The 20113-nt window shown below is 38.5% G+C and overlaps 1 protein-coding gene and 1 pseudogene across 2 annotated transcripts in view; both read right to left on the minus strand.

The window, feature by feature from the left end:
* Window positions 1–20113, minus strand: part of LOC149166477 (uncharacterized) — a 277345-nt gene that overhangs the window by 160559 nt on the left and 96673 nt on the right. The gene's annotated exons all lie outside the window — the stretch shown is intronic.
* The window catches only part of LOC149166479 (zinc finger CCCH domain-containing protein 13-like), a 47590-nt pseudogene that overhangs the window by 4276 nt on the left and 23201 nt on the right, over window positions 1–20113 (minus strand).

Raw genomic sequence — 20113 nt, forward strand, 5'->3', positions numbered from 1 at the left:
TAGATACCAGGTTCTTCTTTAGATCAGGTACATATAGTACTTCTTGTAGATGAATGGTGTTACCTTGATTCAATTGAAGAGTAACATTACCAAATCCCTTCACGAGATAGGTGGCATTGTCTCCAAGGACAATTTGTAAATTTGTATCCTTTTCAATCAGATTTGAAAGAGCTTCCTTATACAGTGAAGTGCCTTGAGGCACCACTATCAATCAACCAATTTCCCAAGGTGTCTGGAGGAGAGGTAGTAGAGAGGGCAGATATAAGATAAAATTATTTTTGCTTGTTATCAACAACAATAGATTCATCATACCTCGAGTTTATTGATCTCTTGGGAGGGCGACCATTTCCTTGATGAGGAGCGGGAACATTCATTTTTCCTCTATTGTTGAATTTGCCATTACTTTGGTTGTTGTTTCCCCTGAAATTGTTGTTGTTGTGGTTATCATCACCATGAGGAGTATCCCTTCTATTAGGATAATCCCTAGCATAGTGGCCAAACTTGTTGCAAATGAAGCATCTTCCCTTCCTTCCATTCTTGAAAGCCGGTCTTCCTTGACATTGCTTCTTTAAACCTACATTGTTCTTCTTTTTAGCATGAGTGGAGAATGCAGGAGGATCATTCCTATTTGAAGGCATATCTAGTTTCATCATCCTGTTTCTTCTTGAGAACATCTAGTCAATAATTCTTCAAAACCTGGAATCCTGTCGTTGTTAAGAATAGTAGTATTGAACACGTGCCATTCACGAGGGAATCCTCCAAGGGCAATGAGAGTAAGCTCCCTATCAGCAATAGCTTCTCCAATTGAAATTTTTTTTCTCAGTAATCCTCATGAAGTAGGATTGAATATCTTCACCTCTTCCCTTCTTTATGTCCTTCAATTTTTTCTTGAGGAAGAGAACTTGCTTTGCATTGCTAACTTTGAACATGCTAACCAACCTGTCATATATCTCCTTTGATGTGTTCAAATCAGAGATGTATGCAACCAAATGCTTATGAATAGAATCCCTAATGATCTTCTTTGCTTTGACTTCACCCTTCTTGTACTTTGTCTTAGCGGCAGCTAGTGCATTTGAAGGAGGCTTAGAAATCTTTCCCCGCACATAATCCATAACATCCTGCTCTTGCAAAGTCAAATCAACGGACATCTTCCATGCATAATAATCAGATTTATCATTGAGCTTGTCATCAGATTTGAAGTAGGATGTGGAGGCCATTGACTCTTGTCATTGTCCAACAAATCTCAGTGATTGCTCTTTTCACTCTTTCTTGGGCTTTGTCTTCACCTCAGCTCCGATACCATGTCAATTTTAGATAACAATGGTATGATAGCAATTTACTTCAATTTTCTTATTAGCCCAATATCAATTTCCAGATTAGCAATTACATTAACATGATAGTAAAATGTAGATAGAACATAAAAAATAATAGTAGAAGACAAGCCAAGACAAGGGGACACAAGATATGGCGCCAGCCAGGGACAAACCCCAATGTGGGGAACCCTTCGATCAATTATTCATATTATACTTCAAAAGTTCAACAGAGACAAAGAGTACAATATTTAATATTCACTTGCCGAATCAAAGTGAAATCTATCCAGTCAAACAGCAGCCACAAAAATCCCTAACCAGAAAGTCAACATTGGTCAACAGGGTAGAATTTGACCACCAATATAGCTCGGTCAAACCCAATCAACTCAGCCTCCAACAAAAAATCAAATCAGCCCAAAAACAGTCCGAAAATACTCAATCAGACTTGGTCAACATTGGTCAAACAGTATGGATTGCCTCAATTTCTATGCCCAGAAATGCGGCCTACCCAAACAGAAAGTCTCCCACAAAAAACGCAATCAAACAGGTCAACGTTGTTGGTCAACGCTTGGTAAAACTTTCCTGAAATTCGGTCAATGCAATAAGACAGTGTTCTTCTTCTTTGCATGTGTGGAGAGAGGATGTCCTGAAATCCGCACCCAAACATATGAGAGAGAGATCTATGATAAGTGAGTGATATCCAAATGAGGCAAAAGCACCTTCTATTTATATGCAAACGTTGAGGATGAATAGATGTGACTGTTGGGCTTCTGAGCCTACATTAGTTTGATGGCCGACTTTGACAATTTGTCCATAAACAAAATAAATTCATAATTCCATTTGTACATGTCAGAATGAGATGATCTTTCGATCAATCCTACACCTCTCAAGGAGAGGAATCCAATAAAAATATCAGTTGCATCATATGAGTTGTCCAAGGTGGAGTTTCGCCCTAGTTGCCAAATTTAACAAAAACACTTTGAAATTTATAAACCAAAAAGAAACCCTTACATCTCGCTAAGAAACTGTGCCACAAAGGATAGATATTCAAGGCCGCAGAGAGTTAATAAGCCTTGATCTGGACAAGATCATGTTTTAGAAAACTTCATTGGACAAGAAACCCTGCAAAATGAATCCCAGACAATGCACATAAAAACCCTCGCAACTGTAGCCATAGTAACTATGGCAAAATAGAGCGATATTACGTATCTCTTCCACAAAGCAATCTCCCCAAAGTTATTATAGTTGATATCACCCAATGTCAAGTTGCCAATCCACGTATGGCCTTCCTGAGATGGCAGAAGGGTAGTGTTGAGAAATCTAGGGCATCAAGTATTAAGTGATTTCACTTCAATTAGAAACTACATGTGAGTGCTTTTGACTTCTTTAGATTAGGATCTTCTTTTACTTAGGTTATTAGTGTTCTCCTTCATCAAACAACCACCAATGCATGAACTTAAGACAAGAGACACAGAATGTAGGCTATCATCTAGGGCCAAGACCTTTCATTCTTTGAGAGGAAAACCTGCACAAAATCTTCTTATAGAGATTCTAATTGATGTATACCAAGACCAAGACCCTTGAACTATTTTTCACTCCAAGACCAAGACACTAGTTCTCTTGACTATCAACCTTCTGCTCTTTTCCTCTTCTCGACTCCTCTTCCACTTCAACCTTCTTTGCACTGAGACATAGTTACAGTGGTTGCATCAAAATGAACTATGGTCACACTAAGATCATCTCTTATCCGAGCACACTGAGATGGCCACCAAAATTGTGATAGCAACGAGCTGTGGTCACACTGAGATGGCACCGAGACTGTGGTTTTCTGAACTGTAATGACATCGAGACAGAGAGACTTCTTCTTTGTGATAATAATGAACCTTAATCACTGTAATTTCATCGAACTTTATCCACTATAATGTGTGAACTAGGTACGCTTCCTCCTCCGAAGCGCCACACTTCCGACGCCCAAAGCGTCGTACGAAGCGCGCTTCGGCGCTTCCGTACCAAGCTTTCGAATTTCTAAGAAGCGACAAAAAATTCGGAAGCGCGCTTCCGACCAAGCTTTCGAATTTCTAAGAAGCGACAAAAAATTCGGAAGCGCGCTTCCGACCAAGCTTCCTAGGCGCTTCCGTACGGGACGCGCTTCGGGGCTTGGAACCGGGGGGGGTGCTTCATGCAACATTGGGTAGGAGATCCTTTCTTTTGATCATGCTCTTAAGATAGAGCATTGGTGCATGTCATCAAATCTAAGCAAACATACCTCATTTTTCCTTTGGGTCATCCATACTTCCTGCAGCAGCTTCCTTGATTGAAAAAGCTTCAATCCCTTGATCTGCTTCACTTTTATGTCATCATACCATCATCTCATGAATTCTACAAGATTGGAATTCTTGATGAAACACTTGTTTCCTTTCTTGATCGGTGAACCTTTCGATGAAGATTCCATCGAAAAATCTTGAGGATCTAAAGTATCCCCATCAGTGAATGTTTCCTTTTGTCAGATGTGTGATGAACCTTGTACTAGATGACCTTGCCACTTATCTTTCCAATGAGATTCCCAAGAGCTATATCCTTGACTTCCATAGATTCTAACCATCTTTCATGCTCTTCTATGATGATGTCTCAAACTCTTTCTTTCAATGCTTCTATGATGCCTTGATGCGTCCCTTTTAGTGAATTATGATGGTCATACCTTACAACAAAAGGCTTAGGAGCTTGAAAAGAACTTAGGTGAGGAAGACTATCTCAATAGTGTAGATCTCTTACTTCCTCCTTGGATTTCTTCTTTTCATCTTTCTCTACTTCCTCAGTAATGTGGGCTTCTTCTCTTCTTTTCTTATTGTCCTTCCTGTTCTTAGGACAATCTCTTTTGTTGTGTCCATATTCTTGACACCCATAAATCTTTTTCTTTTTCTGAGGACCAAACTTTCCAAATTGTCCCTTTCTTCTTGTCATAGCAGCATAAGCTTGATTTTGCTCACCTGCTCCCACATCAGATTTGACCTTAGTCTAGATTCTTCAAACTTGCATAGTGACCACAAATCCTGGAATGGAGTAGCTTCTTTCTTCCCATAGATACTTGAATTGAAGTTACCTCACTCCATTGGTAGTGCATTTAATACAACTGTAGTCATTTCAGTATCAGACATGACTTCTCCCAGGTCATGTAGTTGATCCCGGATCTCAGATATCCTCATAAAGTATGAGGTTATTCCATCTTCCCTAGGCATATTCAACTTGTAGAGTTCTTGCCTTAATGAGATGACTTCTCCAGCAATGCTTATGGAATATAGCGCTACCAGTTTGCTATAGCTTTCTTTTGATGTTTCGAGTTTAGATACATATGGGATGAGGGGATCCTTGATGGATTCTATGAGAATCCTTTGAGCCCTAACTTCTTCTCTCATATACTTGGCAAGAGCTTGAGCATCTTCCTCTCCTGGTTTTGTGATAGATCCTTTGACACGATCCATGACTTCATTTTCAATGAGATTTAGATTTTTCCTTTTCTTCCATGTAAGATAGTTTGAAGCCCCAACCAATTTGTTGCTTTCCATGCAAAAAACATTTTGATAGATTCAGATAAGGTCATCTGCTAACTTGATAGGATTCTCCTTCTCCTTGTTGCTTCTTTGATGTTGATGATGATATAGAGGATAGAAAACTTCTCCTCGATGAAGGTAGTTTTCTTTCAAGAATGATCCTTGATCCCACAAGGAGTGAGATGACACCGCCTTTTGATCTAGCTTCTCTAGGAAGGAACTTGATGTATAAGTTCTTCAACTTGAGTAGGGTCTTTGTGGTCTCTTGAGATGTCTTGAGGGTTCCACCAACTTCTTTGTAGGCTTCTTCTTTGGTTATGATGCTTCCTTTGTAGATCTTGACTTCACAATGATCTTTGATTTGATGCCTTCCTTGAAACTTGATCCTTGAGCGTCTCTTGATTAGATGCCCTTTCTTGACTTTGTTACCTTAGCTCTAATACCATGTTGAAAAATATAGGGCATCAAGTATTAAGTGATTTCTCTTCAATTAGTAACTGCTTGTGAGTGCTTTTTACTTCTTTAGATTAGGATCTTCTTTTACTTAGGTTATTAGTGTTCTTCTTCATCAAACAGCTACCAATGCATGAACATAAATAGACAAGAGACACATAATGTAGGCTATCATCCAAGGCCAAAACCTCTCACTCTTTGAGAGGAAAACCCACACAAATTCTTCTTATAGAGATTCCAATTGACGAATACCAAGACCAAGACCCTTGACCTATTTTCCACTCCAAGACCAAGACACTAGTTCTCTTGACTGTCAACCTTCTGCTCTTTTCCTCTTCTCGACTCCTCTTCCACTTCGACCTTCTTAGCACCGATACATAGTTACAGTGGTAGCATCAAAACGAACTGTGGTCACACTAAGATCATCTCCTATCTGAGCACACTGAGATGGTCACCAAAACTATGATAGCAACGAACTGTGGTCACACTGAGATGGCACCGAGACTGTGATTTTTTGAACTGTAATGACATCGGGGTAGAGAGGTTTCTTCTTTGTGATAATACCGAACCTTAATCACTGTAATTTCATCGAACTATCTCCATTGTAATGTCCGAACTTGTTTCAGAAAATGATCTGAACTTTTGCTTCTTTGTGTTAGCACGAGTTTTGTAGTCTTGTGATGCGAAGACCCTAGCCCTGTATATATAGTTGTTGTATGACATAAATAAGTCGAAATGAACATATGAACAGTTGTGTCTTCATTAGGTGAAGCCGACATGTGTTCTTTATTTTATCTCGAGGCCAATTTGAAGAGGAATAACTTGTGCTTGTCTTGGAAGGCTACTAGACAATCCTATACACTGATATACAATTGTAAGATGTCCAAGAAAGGTTCTTCATACATGACATTGACTCTCTTTGACTTTTATGACTAGATGACAAATCCTAAAGGCTCACAATGGGAGCCATCTAAAAATAAAATTCCTTGCTCATGAAACCCATGAGGCAAGCATTACAATAATAATTTTATTTTTCTTCGTTACATCATTTACATAAAATCACAATTACACACGTCATTATGAAGACCAAACCTAGTTACTTTCAAACAAGTGGTTGCAATGTGAGTGCAAAAGAGCTCCACTGTTATAAGCTTACATATTCTCGTGAACAAGAAATTAATGCGAATGTCTTTCTTCAATTTCCTGAAAAACTGTGATCTTCTGGGTATGATACAATCGAACGCATAGCAAACATCTTACTAGTTCAAAAAGATACAGCGTTCACTTCAAAATACATATTCATTCATGACCTATATAATCTTGACTGATCCACAAAATTAGAGCCGAGGCTTGAGATGGAGGAAGAAAAAATGCCTAGAGATTGCATTCTTTCTTGCTTGGGCTTGTCCTCACCATGCTCTGATACCATGTTAATTTTAGAGTAACACGTTCTTTGTTGAGATCAGATACTTCATGAGCTCATTCATTATTACATTAATCCATTAGCAATCACATCAATCATTATCTTACAGAAGTAACTGATGAGAGAACATGAATGCAGAAGAAAAGCCAAGGGTCTTGGTCAAGGATCATAGCTCTTGGAATTCATCAATTGAAGTTCTATAAGAAGAGAAGGATTTTGGTGGGTTTTCCTCTTAGTTGGAGAGGTTTTGGCCCTGGTTGATCACCTATATCTTGTGTCCTATTGTCTCATTGTTCCTTATGATTTGGTAGTTGTTCGATGAAAGAGAACACTAATAATAATAAAGGAAAGAAGAATTTCATCAAGTAAAGTAAACATACATCACAAGCAGTTATCAATGCAAGAGAAATCACCTACACTTGTTGCCCCCAAGATTTCTCAACATGGTATCAGAGCTAAGGTGACTACATCAAGGAAGGGCAACATAAAGAAGGATACTCGAGGGCCGAAGTATAAAGAGATCATCTTGGAAACATCAAAAGCAGCAATCATTAAGAAGGACTAACCCTCTCACCATATTGAGAGGGAACAATTAAGAGAATCAAAGAAGACCTCAAAACCCTAGCTCATTCAAAGAAGGGTTCCACACTTGAAGCGTTCTTGGCAAACTCACACATTCCACAATCATTATCATGAGGAAAGAAGAGCAAAGCAGTTTTGGGTTTGTTTTTCTAGGCTATATTCTCCACACGTGCGAAGTATTAAGACATCCTTCTGTAGCAACAAGTATCGAATTGCAGCCACCATCAGGGATCAAGTTTTGTGCCAAGAAAGGTCTCCTTTGCAAGCCAAAATAACAAGAAAAAGAAGTCAAGTCAAGCGAAGTATAAAGGAGGCAAATTTGTCCATCTTCTAGCCACACATGTCAACTAGGGTTATTGAAGAAAAGGCTAAAATTGCATAACTGCTACAAGAAGTTGAAATTCTAAAGAAGGGCCAAAATTTGACGTTGTGAAACAAATTTAACTAGCGTTATCTTGAAGGAAGAAAAGCGGGAAAAAGTGATGTCATCATCATCAAGGAATCAATGTGATATCCCATTGAGCCAAGGATCACTTTTGAAGAAAGACATCTTCTCCAAGAAGACATCTTCTATTATCTACATCATCATCAAAATCAAGAAGGCATCAAGTTGAAGATTTCATCATCTAGGAGTATCTTCACTTGACAAGTATTTTTATATCTATATTTGAATATGTCAAAATGACTTCATATTGCAAGGAGAGCAACAAATTGGTTGGGTCGTCAAACTTTCTTGCATGGAAGAAGAGGATAGATTTGATCCTCATAGAAAATGAAGTCGTTGGTCATGTTAAGGGTTTAATTGTCGAATGATCGAAAGAAGAAGCTCAAGCTCTACAAGATGAAGATATCAAAAGAAGAAGGAATAGCCTCATACTTTATGAGGATGTCAGAAATAAGAGACCAACTCCAAGAGTTGGGAGAAATAATGTCTGACAAGGAAATGACTACCATAGTTCTCAATGCACTACTACAGGAATGGGGCAACTTCACATCAAACATCTATGGAAAGAAAGAAGCTAATCCATTTAATGAACTACGGTCATTGTGCAAAATCGAAGAAACCACGCTGAACGCAAAAATTGAAGTAGGATCAAGTGAGCAAGCTCAGGCATTTTCTATCATGGCTAGAAGAAAAGGGAAGCTTGGGAAGCTTGGCCCTCAGAAAAAGAAGAAGAACATGTCGAAGGTTCAATGCTATGGTTGTTATCAATATGGGCACTACAAGAGAGATTGTCCAAAGCTCAAGAAGGACAACAACAAAAGAAGTGAAGAAGCACATATCACTGAAGAAGTCGAAGAAGTGGAAGAAGTTGAAAAGAAGAAATCCAAGAAGGAGGAAGTAAAAGATCTCTACTATGATTGAGATAGTCTTCCTCACCTAGTTCTTTTCAAGTTTTTGTTTCAAGTTTTCTGTTGTAAAGTATAACTATCATGGTAGGAATCATTAGAAGCATGATAGGATGCATCATGTTAGGAGATGGCATCATAGAAGCATATGATTGAAAGCAAGAGCTCGTGACATCATCATAAAGAAGCATGAAAGATAGCTGAAATAGAAGTCTATGGTTGTCACCTATAGAAGGATGTAGCTCTTGGTAACCTCATTAGAAGCATAAGTAGTACTTATGGGAAAAAGAAAGTCATCTAGTATAGAGCTCATCATACATCATTCAAAAGGAGCATTTGCAAGATGAGGATGATCAAGATCCTCTGTTGGAATCTTCATTGGAAATTTCACCTACTAGAAGAAGCAAGTGTCTCGCCAGGAATTCCAACTTGTATGGGATTCATGGGATGATGATATGATGTCAAAAGAAGTGAAGCAGGTCAAGGGATTGAAGTTCTTTCAATCAAGGAAGTTGTCGAAGGAAGTCTAGATGACCAAAAGAAAGAGATGAGGTATGTATGCTTGTACTTGATAAAATAGAGTCATGTCATATGGTTGCAGATATCATGAATGAATGCTCTACCTCAAGAGCATGATCAAAAGAAAGGATCTCCTCCTGTGAAAGGATGCATGAAGCCATGGCTCACACATTGACTAGATGAAATCAACATAATATGTCCTCATATGAAATATGAGGTGGTTAACAAAGTTGAAAAGAACCATGATTGGAAGTTCCTAGGAGGAAATGTGTGAATAAAGAAAGGAAGAGATCATGAAAAATGCAACTATGGAGAAGGCAATCAACATCCAAGGACTAGAAGATTTGACTATGATATCTCCATGGGAAAGATATGAAGATCCTGATAAAGTCTGAAAAAGAAAGAGACCCTTGACGTTGTATATCTTTTTGGAGATGTGTCAATATATATGCAGGATGTTGACACAAATAAAGAGATGTCACAATGAAAGACCATCATAAAGGTATTTTTGATTTAATGTTCATTTTCTATTTTTGAATAATATCTGGATGGGCTAATGCAGGGCTACCAAAGGAAGAGTTGTAGATGTCATCTACAACTGACACTCATGTGGTAGGATGAAAGATCATGAAGGAAACATGATGCGAAGAAGGTAGCAAGGCATGAAGGAAAGGCCAAATATGGACTAATGGATCACTTTCCAATGAAAGAAAGGATGACATGACTGACATGATTCATGAATGAAAGTGATGGATGGTCGATGCCCTACAAACAAGTCCCAGAAAGATGAAGACTCTTGAATAAAGAAAAATAAGTTCATGACATTAAAAGGAGGAGCTCCTCAAGCAGTTGATTGTCCCATGATCTCCACCTAAAGAACTACTGGGAGCAAGTCCCAAGTCAAGAGGAAGCTTGGTCAAGTCCCTAATTAAGAGGGAGCTTGGGTAAATTCCTTTTATAGGAATGGATACATTCCTTCACTAAAATGAGCATATCCTCCCTACTTGAGAGGGTGAGATAGACACATCATTCTTGTCTTCACCTGGGAAGATAGAATAGAGGATTGGGTAAGCATCTAGCATCCGATACTCTTTGAGGATGTGGTAGGGCATCCAAGATAAGAGTAGTCGTAGAGGACCGATATTCTTGGAGGAATGGGAATCCAAGATAAGAATAATCTTGGTGGAACATACTCTGAGAGAACCCGGGTGGGGTATCTTCCAAGAGAGACAATGATGAGGGTGTCTATAAATCATTGGTCTCGCCAGCATTGTGCTCTGATCTTGTGGAGAAATAGAGCTATTAGTCAAGGCCTTGCTATATGACAACGTTGGACGATATGATGTTATACAGAAGGGTTACCAATCCGACTCTTCTTATGAGAATTCTTCAGATTGAGAATGTCCAACTACCTTGTATGGATTATGAATACCTCCCTAGTTAAGAGGGAGTGTTGAAATATGTAACTAGGTTTGGTCTTCATAATGGCATATGTAATCGTGATTTTATGTATTTAATGAAAAGAGAAAAATAAATTTATTACATGTTCTTGGAGAATGGGTTTCATGCTCAAGGGAAATTTATTTTAGGGTCAAGCACCCATTGAGTGCTTCTAGGTTTTGTCATAAAGTCAAATGAGTCAATGTCATGTATTGAAGACCCATTTGGACATGTTACATATTGTAAAGAAAAATTTAACGAGTCAAAATAAAGTCCAAAGACCCTCCAAGACCTTATCATGGCACAAAGACCAAGTCAACCTACTTGAAGGGACAAGTCGGCCTCAAGATAGCAATTCGTACCCCTCACAAGCCTATAAATAAGAAGGAATTCGACCTCATTTGCATACTCACTCAAGCAAGTTCGATCTCATCAAGATAAAAGCTGGAAAAGGACAGAGAAGAAGAAAAAGATCAAGATCGAAGTTTTTGGACCTCTCTCTCTCTCTCTCTCTCTCTCTCTCGTTAGGGTTTCTACAGTTTCTGGACTAGACAAAATTTTGAAGTTGCATCGAAGCTGTGAATCTACAAGGTCGAAGTTGTAAAGCTGCAAGACCGAAGTTGTGAAGCTGCCTCTAGATCGAAGTTGTGAAGTTGTTAGGTCAAAGTTGTTGAAGTTGCATCAAGGTCAAAGTTGTGAAGCTACTAGGTCGAAGTTGTTGAAGCTGCTAGGTCGAAGTTGCAGAAATTTTTGTTGGGGTCGAAGTTGCTGGAGAAGTTACTAGAAGGTGAAAGTTTGTTACTGGAAGTTATGTAAGGAAAGCTCATCAAGAAGGAAGGATGACTTGGTCTTGAAGGGTCTTGGTCAAGGATCATAGGTCTTGGAATTCGTCAATTGAAGTTCTATAAGAAGAGAACAATTCTGGTGGGTTTTCCTCTCAATTGAAGAGGTTTTGACCTTGGCTGATCTTGCCTAAGTTGTTTGAAGATAGAGAACACTAATAATAATAAAGGAAAGAAGGTAATCAAGTAAAGTAAAAATACATCACACGCAGTGATCAAAGTAAGAGAAATCACCTACACTTGTTGCCCCCTAGATTTCTCAACACAAAAGAGGCACCCTTTCGCATGGACAAAAAGGCTATTTATACACCCATTCGTCCTGTAGAAAATCCACAAAATTTTGATCTGCTAGTATGAGCACTCTGAAATAAAATTTCTTCTCACATAAATGCAAAATTTCTCTACTAGATGCAACGCAATAGGAATAGAAATATAAGCACAGTCACACAATTCAAATCACAAAATTGTTTAGGGAACCCAACAAGGAAAACCCTCGCTTACTTTAGAATGTTATTTAGGAAAACTAAGCAATTGATCTCTTACAAAATACAATTGTTTCAACTTGAAAGAGGCACTTGTATTTCTTGCTTGATCTAAGCTTGAAACCTTTGCAAGGTTGTTGATCTCTGTTACCTCTACCAACATGTGCACAATCATCTCTTGCACGTTGTTCCTCTCACAAGCTCCGCGCACAAACTCATGCTTGCTATTGCTTGGTCTCACCAACTCATGCTCTCCAAAACAATGATTAAACTTGTGCCTTCGTTCCTCCTTTTAAAGGCAATTCGAATGGTTAAAATTAGTGAGTTTCTAATTAAGGAATGATTTTGTGATTTATTGAGTTAGCATGAGTTAACTGCTCATGCAACTCGTCAGATTTCAAGTCAACCACTTGAAACTCAATCACTTGTGTTTTTCCTCAATCAACTTGTTGTCGTGCAGATTGACACGACAACGCTCAGACCAGGGGCTGTCACTCTGATCCCCGATCCCTCCGTTTAAGCCTGTCTCCCGCGGCTAAGGGGGGTAGACCCTATGATATGACGAAGACCAACTGTCGACCAGTTGGTTGGGAGACACGATATGATAAGCACTAAATGGATTTGATTAATTTAGCAGACCAGTGCCTTGAGAGATTGTTGTTAAAATGATTACTTGTTAGATGATATAGAAAAATAAACCGTGAACAGCAATCATTTGTCATCAAAAGGTATCAGCTAAATCACATAACCAAAACGATATCCAGCAACTGAGAATTTTGAAAATATAAATGCTTAAAACCACCAAGAGAATCGTAAATCATTAACCAGACATCATATTCGCATCTCGACTTGAAAATTTTAGATCTCAGCATGAAAGATGATAATTCCCGAAAATAACTGGATCTGACGAAGAAAATTTTCCACAAATTTTTTTATACTTTTTTCGAAAAAAAAAAATTTAATATTATAAAAATGAAAATTAAAAATCCATAAAAAACATAAAATTTTAATCTATTCTAAACATAATTTAAAACCAAAACTCTAATAACAAAATCCTAAATCTACCTAAATCTAAAATCTTAATAAATAAATTAAAATCTAATTTACGTTTAACCCTTTTTTGATTTTATTAAAATACAATCTAACAAATGTAAAGGAAAAACTATAATCGAAAAACCCTAAGGAACAAAAGACAGAAACGCAACTATGACTACGGAATCAGGCTATGAACAAGTCGTAAAATCTAAGAGACAAAACACTGATACGTGACCCCAGCAAAAATGTGACGGCAGCCTATGTTATCAAAATCGTGACCTCGATTTGAACCAAAGAAACTGAATGCGGAAACCATGAACAGCTAATGCCGGCAGAAACAAAAGAAAATGATTTAGAGAATACCTGGAGACAATCGACGCAATGATTTGAGAAAAACTTGAATCGATTTTACCTGTTCGGCTTTCTTGAAAATCTGGACATTGATGAAGAAATCGAAACGTTCTCTCGCTTGCTGAGCCTGGCCTTTGCCACCTTGCGGATGCGTGCGGAAGTTTTCTGGACCTTCTCACCATGATCGTTGCACCGATACTCGATTTTCTTCAAGCCGTTCTCATCAGGGCCGATTACCTTGGGAGGCGGCAGCTGTAAAATGAACGGAGGACTGTACGAGATCGCATGGGCGACTGGCCTAAGGCTTTGAGAGTTTGGATGGTGGCATAAAAAAAATGATATGCATATCAGCGTGAGGAGCAGCGAATACACGCTTCCGCAAAGAAGAAATTTGCGTTTTTTCTTTGCCTTTGTTTGCAGACGCGATGATTTTTTGACAGCCACGCCCAATCTTACCCACGTCGTATATGCTTGCAGGTCCACAGAAGCTTCGATAACACAAAAGGGAAAAGATAGGACTGCATGGTGACTGCGTGGGCGTGTAAAAGAATTGAGGACTGCAGAAATTAAATTTACGCAGGGTTATAGCACTGGATGTGACGTGAGCGGTGGACAAAACGTGTGAAGAAGAGACTACAGGGCCGGAAAGAGAGCCACGCGGACCCGGCAGAGCGGTACAGGGGTAATGTAATGGATAAGAGGCCAACGCCGCTGGCTGGTTTGCGGCTTGACAAAATAGATGAGCGCTGGCTGTTGATTTGCAGGCTTGCTACTCCAGACTTTAATGATAAAACCCCAAAAATTCCTGAAATACCAGCACCTGCAAAAAAAAGGAAAACCCTAACAAAATCTGTATAAGGCAAAAATTTGAAATTTGAAACCCTAGAACAGCTAATTAATTTACAGATTTGGCCCCTTAACAGCCAAATTCATCAATGAGCACAGAAAATATTTAAAGAATAAAAAAATTAAGGTTTTCACTGTGAAGAACTTCAGAAAATCTCTCATGCAACTTAGAAAAATAAACCGAATGATAGACCCAGGATCAAATCCAACTGGGCTCAGCAAAAAATGCTTGCGGGAGTTGGCTGGTTCAGCCGAGAACTTCCCCAAACGCCCACCAAATCTTCTTCAGAAAGGGTTTTCTGCACAACTTAGAACAACCATCAGTAAAGAGGGCAAAAATGCTGCTAGATCTCAAAAAGTAATGGAGATACCTGCCATTACTTCAGAAATCCTAACAACACTCAAACCCTAGCAAGTGAACACGATGCATGTGCTCACAATACTCTACAATGAGCTATTATTAATGGCTGAAAATAACATATGCAGAAAATTAAACAATCTCACAGCATTTCAAGAGAGTAACACCAGCAAGATATGGACCCAAAAGTCTTCTTTTATTAACCAAAAACAGATTTACAAGAGAGCTTCTTCAGTACCAGACTCACAAATCCTCTTCCCTTTTTTTTGAAAATGACCCCTAGCACCCTACTTAAAGGAAATGACTCCAACGGCTAGTTCGAGTGATCCATGTTGAAATGATCTCGACCGTTGATGAGGATCAAGACATCTCTTGATCTCATCCGTCGATTTATTAAAAAATAATATTTTGCATGCATTCACTTAAAATATTATTATTTTATTATTTTAGGGTTTTTGCTCTATTTTTTAATTTTTTTATTATTTTTTCATTTTTTAGTTTTTTATTTTTATTTGTTTTATTATTTTATTATTATTATTTTTTATTTATTTTTTTATTTTTTAATTCATTTTAAAATGGATCATCGAACTAAGCCTTCGGAAACATCACCTAGGACCTAGGACTTAGGACACATGAGGGGATTTAAAATATTTTCAACCCTCAAGACACATTTCATGATGACTTTTTACAATTTACATCTCAAGGGGACAAATCCACTTAATACAGACCCTCACAAATCACCCAGTTTCTGCGACACACTTATAACCTAGCAGATCAACACACTAGGATTCTCCTAAAGTTCTAATGACAAAATCCATCCCGGCTTTGGGGTCAGGTTTGAAGGAAAACTCTGCCGATCATGGATCGGTGAGACGAAAAACCTTCTGGGACAGATTACCACTAGAAAGTTAGGTCCACCTAGGCAATTTACATACACGACTCATATCTGCTAAGATTATTTACAATTCATACATGCATACTGGGTTTACGATCAAAATGATGAAACTGCTGATGATTGCAGGATGGCTCGGACACATCGATCAGGTGTTGCCCCTTTCTGCCAAGAAAATGGGGGTGCACTGCATGGGTAGTTAACCGGTAGTGGTCAACATCTGGCTCTACTTGGGGACACGTTGCTGCTTGCAGGAATGTGAGAATCCAGAATCTGCATCCATACAACACCAAAATAAGTAGCGTCCATCCAAAAAAATCATCATATAACATTAAGCACAGGAAAGATAAAAGCTCTTCATTTATTGACTATCTAAAGCAGAAATAAAAATGCAGAAAAAACATGGAGTAGGGTTAGAAATACAATACAAAAGATGCCCCATGGCATCAGATGTGTTCAATATAGTGTATACTGAGCATTTGCCTGCTTTCAGGCAAATCTGTCGGCTGCTTGTCGGATGTGCCATGTCCAATTTTGCATATGGTAGGACTTTTTCCTATCCGAAAATCAAGCTGCTCGCGGCCATCTGATGCGTCAAATCTTCTTCTCATTTTCTTTCTCTTGCGCTTTTTCTTTCTGGCTGGTTGTATGACTGATGACACGGAACTTTCTGTTTCAAAACTATCAGATGAAGTATGTAAGATATGCGTGCTATGTCTTTCTTCATCTTGCATCTGATCTTTATCATTTTTAAGTCTATCTGGATCTCCTTCAATTAACCATCTTTCAATCGAATCAATAACCTTCTCATAATAAGATGGAACTTGTTGTAACAAATGAGAAGGCTCTGGATCTGTTGATGTTCCCTGGTTTCTCTTATCTTCCAATTGCTGAAACCTTTGAACTTGTATTCTAATGGCATCCATCTGACTAGAGTGTTGAACCTTTATATCACTGATTTGTCTGGCATGATGTTCTTCCATGTCTTTTATTACTTTATCATTCTTTTCCTTTATGTCCATCAAGCAATGCTGCATGGAGTTTATTTCTTCTCTATGATTTGCTTGCATGGTGGCCAACTGATTATTATGATCGAATGTCATGATAGTCATTTCTTCGTCCATAGTTAACAACTTGTTTTGCATAGAATCGATTTCCCTATCATGATCAGCTTTCATGGTCATCATATTTTCTTCTAAGCCTGACATCTTGCTTTGCATGCTTCTAATTTCTGTTTCATATTTAGTTTTTATGGCCTCAATTTCTTTAGCATGCTGATTTTGCGTGACCTCCATCTCCCTATTACGTTTCTCCAGATGGGTGCATAAAGTTCTTACATCATTGATATAACTAGTTTGATTGCTTTCCATATTTTTCACTAGCATCATTAGATCTCGTATAATTTGCTTTTGTTCTTCCTTTTCATTGTCATTTATCCCTGATTTTTCACTATCATGAACTTGATCTACAATATTTCCGGTGGATGACACATTCTGACATGAAGAATCGTCTTGGGATCTTTCAGCTGGACCTCTTATCAAATTCTGTTGCACAATTTTAGAGGCAGAAGGCAAGCTGTCCGGATAACCATATCTATCTTCAAAAGCATTGATAATGTCTTCCAAAGAAGTGAAAGAATCCTTAGGAAAATTGTTAAACCAATTCAAAGCATCATCTTCTAAAGAAAGGACAAATAGACGCATTTTGATATCTTCATGATTAAACTGAGGGGGTCTGCAATATATGATCATGATGCGAATAAACAAGTCTAGATGCCTTTTAACAGCGATTGGATCACCACCTGAAAAAATAGGTAATTCAGGAATGGCCTCCTCCGGAAAATCATGGAGACGGTGAGTAAAACGACATGGTTTAAATGAATAATCCATGATGAGTAATAAGGGATCAAATGGATGATAGAAATAGATGCTTGCTCAAGAAAATCAAAAGATGAAAGAAATGGAGTCGCCACTTGAACAATGAATCTGATTCTAAGATCCAAAAAGGTACCAACAAGCAGATATGAGGAAGGCTTCTTGTCTGGGAAAAATGAGAAAATGGAGTCGCCACCCAAACAAGAAACAAAACCGAAGAGATGCTGCTGATATGGCTAAAAAAAATAAAGCAATAAAAGATCCAAATGAAAACCCAAAAGTTTGAATCTGCCAGCTCAAATGAGAGATGAGAAAGATGAGAAGATGAATGAAAAGTCGTTGAAACACCGAGAAAACAATGTCCCCGGCAACGGCGCCAAAAAATGTTGGCGTTGCCGGGCCAGATGAAAAGATAAAAAAGAGAAGGATGATTGTCGTTGAAACACCGAGAACAAAGTATCCCCGGCAACGGCGCCAAAAAATGTTGTCGCGCAGATTGACACGACAACGCTCAGACCGGGGGCTATCACTCTGATCCCCGATCCCTCCGTTTAAGCCTGTCTCCCGCGGCTAAGGGGGGTAGACCCTATGATATGACGAAGACCAACTATCAACCAGTTGGTTGGGAGACACGATATGATAAGCACTAAATGGATTTGATTAATTTAGCAGACCAGTGCCTTGAGAGATTGTTGTTAAAATGATTACTTGTTAGATGATATAGAAAAATAAACCGTGAACAGCAATCATTTGTCATCAAAAGGTATCAACTAAATCACATAACCAAAACGATATCCAGCAACTGAGAATTTTGAGAAGATAAATGCTTAAAACCACCAAGAGAATCGTAAATCATTAACCAGACATCATATTCGCATCTCGACTTGAAAATTTTAGATCTCAGCATGAAAGATGATAATTCCCGAAAATAACTGGATCTGACGAAGAAAATTTTCCACAAATTTTTTTATACTTTTTTCGAAAAAAAAAAAAAATTAATATTATAAAAATGAAAATTAAAAATCTATAAAAACATAAAACTTTAATCTATTCTAAACATAATTTAAAACCAAAACTCTAATAACAAAATCCTAAATCTACCTAAATCTAAAATCTTAATAAATAAATTAAAATCTAATTTACGTTTAACCCTTTTTTGATTTTATTAAAATACAATCTAACAAATGTAAAGGAGAAACTATAATCGAAAAACCCTAAGGAACAAAAGACAGAAACGCAACTATGACTACGGAATCAGGCTATGAACAAGTCGTAAAATCCAAAAGACAAAACATTGATACGTGACCCCAGCAAAAATGTGACGGCAGCCTATGTTATCAAAATCGTGACCTCGATTTGAACCAAAGAAACTGAATGCGGAAACCATGAACAGCTAATGCCGGCAGAAACAAAAGAAAACGATTTAGAGAATACCTGGAGACAATCGACGCAGTGATTTGAGAAAAACTTGAATCGATTTTACCTGTTCGGCTTTCTTGAAAATCTGGACATTGATGAAGAAATCGAAACGTTCTCTCGCTTGCTGAACCTGGCCTTTGCCACCTTGCGGATGCGTGCGGAAGTTTTCTGGACCTTCTCGCCCTGATCGTTGCACCGATACTCGATTTTCTTCAAGCCGTTCTCATCAGGGCCGATTACCTTGGGAGGCGGCAGCTGTAAAATGAACGGAGGACTGTACGAGATCGCATGGGCGACTGGCCTAAGGCTTTGAGAGTTTGGATGGTGGCATAAAAAAAATGATATGCATATCAGCGTGAGGAGCAGCAAATACACGTTTCCGAAAATAAGAAATTTGCGTTTTTTCTTTGCCTTTGTTTGCAGACGCGGTGATTTTTTGACAGCCACGCCGTATATGCTTGCAGGTCCACAGAAGCTTCGATAACACAAAAGGGAAAAGATAGGACTGTGTAGGAGACTGCGTGGGCGTGTAAAAGAATTGAGGACTGCAGAAATGAAATTTACGCAGGGTTATAGCACTGGATGTGACGTGAGCGGTGGACAAAACGTGTGAAGAAGAGACTACAGGGTCGGAAAGAGAGCCACGTGGACCCGGCAGAGCGGTACAGGAGTAATGTAATGGATAAGAGGCCAGCACCGCTGGCTGGTTTGCGGCTTGACAAAATAGATGAGCGCTGGCTGTTGATTTGCAGGCTTGCTACTCCAGACTTTAATGATAAAACCCCAAAAATTCCTGAAATACCAGCACCTGCAAAAAAAAGGAAAACCCTAACAAAATCTGTATAAGGCAAAAATTTGAAATTTGAAACCCTAGAACAGCTAATTAATTTACAGATTTGGCCCCTTAACAGCCAGATTCATCAATGAGCACAGAAAATATTTAAAGAATAAAAAAAATTAAGGTTTTCACTGTGAAGAACTTCAGAAAATCTCTCATGCAACTTAGAAAAATAAACTGAATGATAGACCCAGGATCAAATCCAACTGGGCTCAGCAAAAAATGCTTGCGGGAGTTGGCTGGTTCAGCTGAGAACTTCCCCAAACGCCCACCAAATCTTCTTCAGAAAGGGTTTTCTGCACAACTTAGAACAACCATCAGTAAAGAGGGCAAAAATGCTGCTAGATCTCAAAAAGTAATGGAGATACCTGCCATTACTTCAGAAATCCTAACAACACTCAAACCCTAGCAAGTGAACACGATGCATGTGCTCACAATACTCTACAATGAGCTATTATTAATGGTTGAAAATAACATATGCAGAAAATTAAACAATCTCACAGCATTTCAAGAGAGTAACACCAGCAAGATATGGACCCAAAAGTCTTCTT

Source organism: Pinus tabuliformis, chromosome 5_1, assembly GCF_031772625.1.
Source record: "Pinus tabuliformis cultivar Carrire ecotype Pingquan chromosome 5_1, CPIR1, whole genome shotgun sequence".
Taxonomy (NCBI): Eukaryota; Viridiplantae; Streptophyta; class Pinopsida; order Pinales; family Pinaceae; genus Pinus; species Pinus tabuliformis.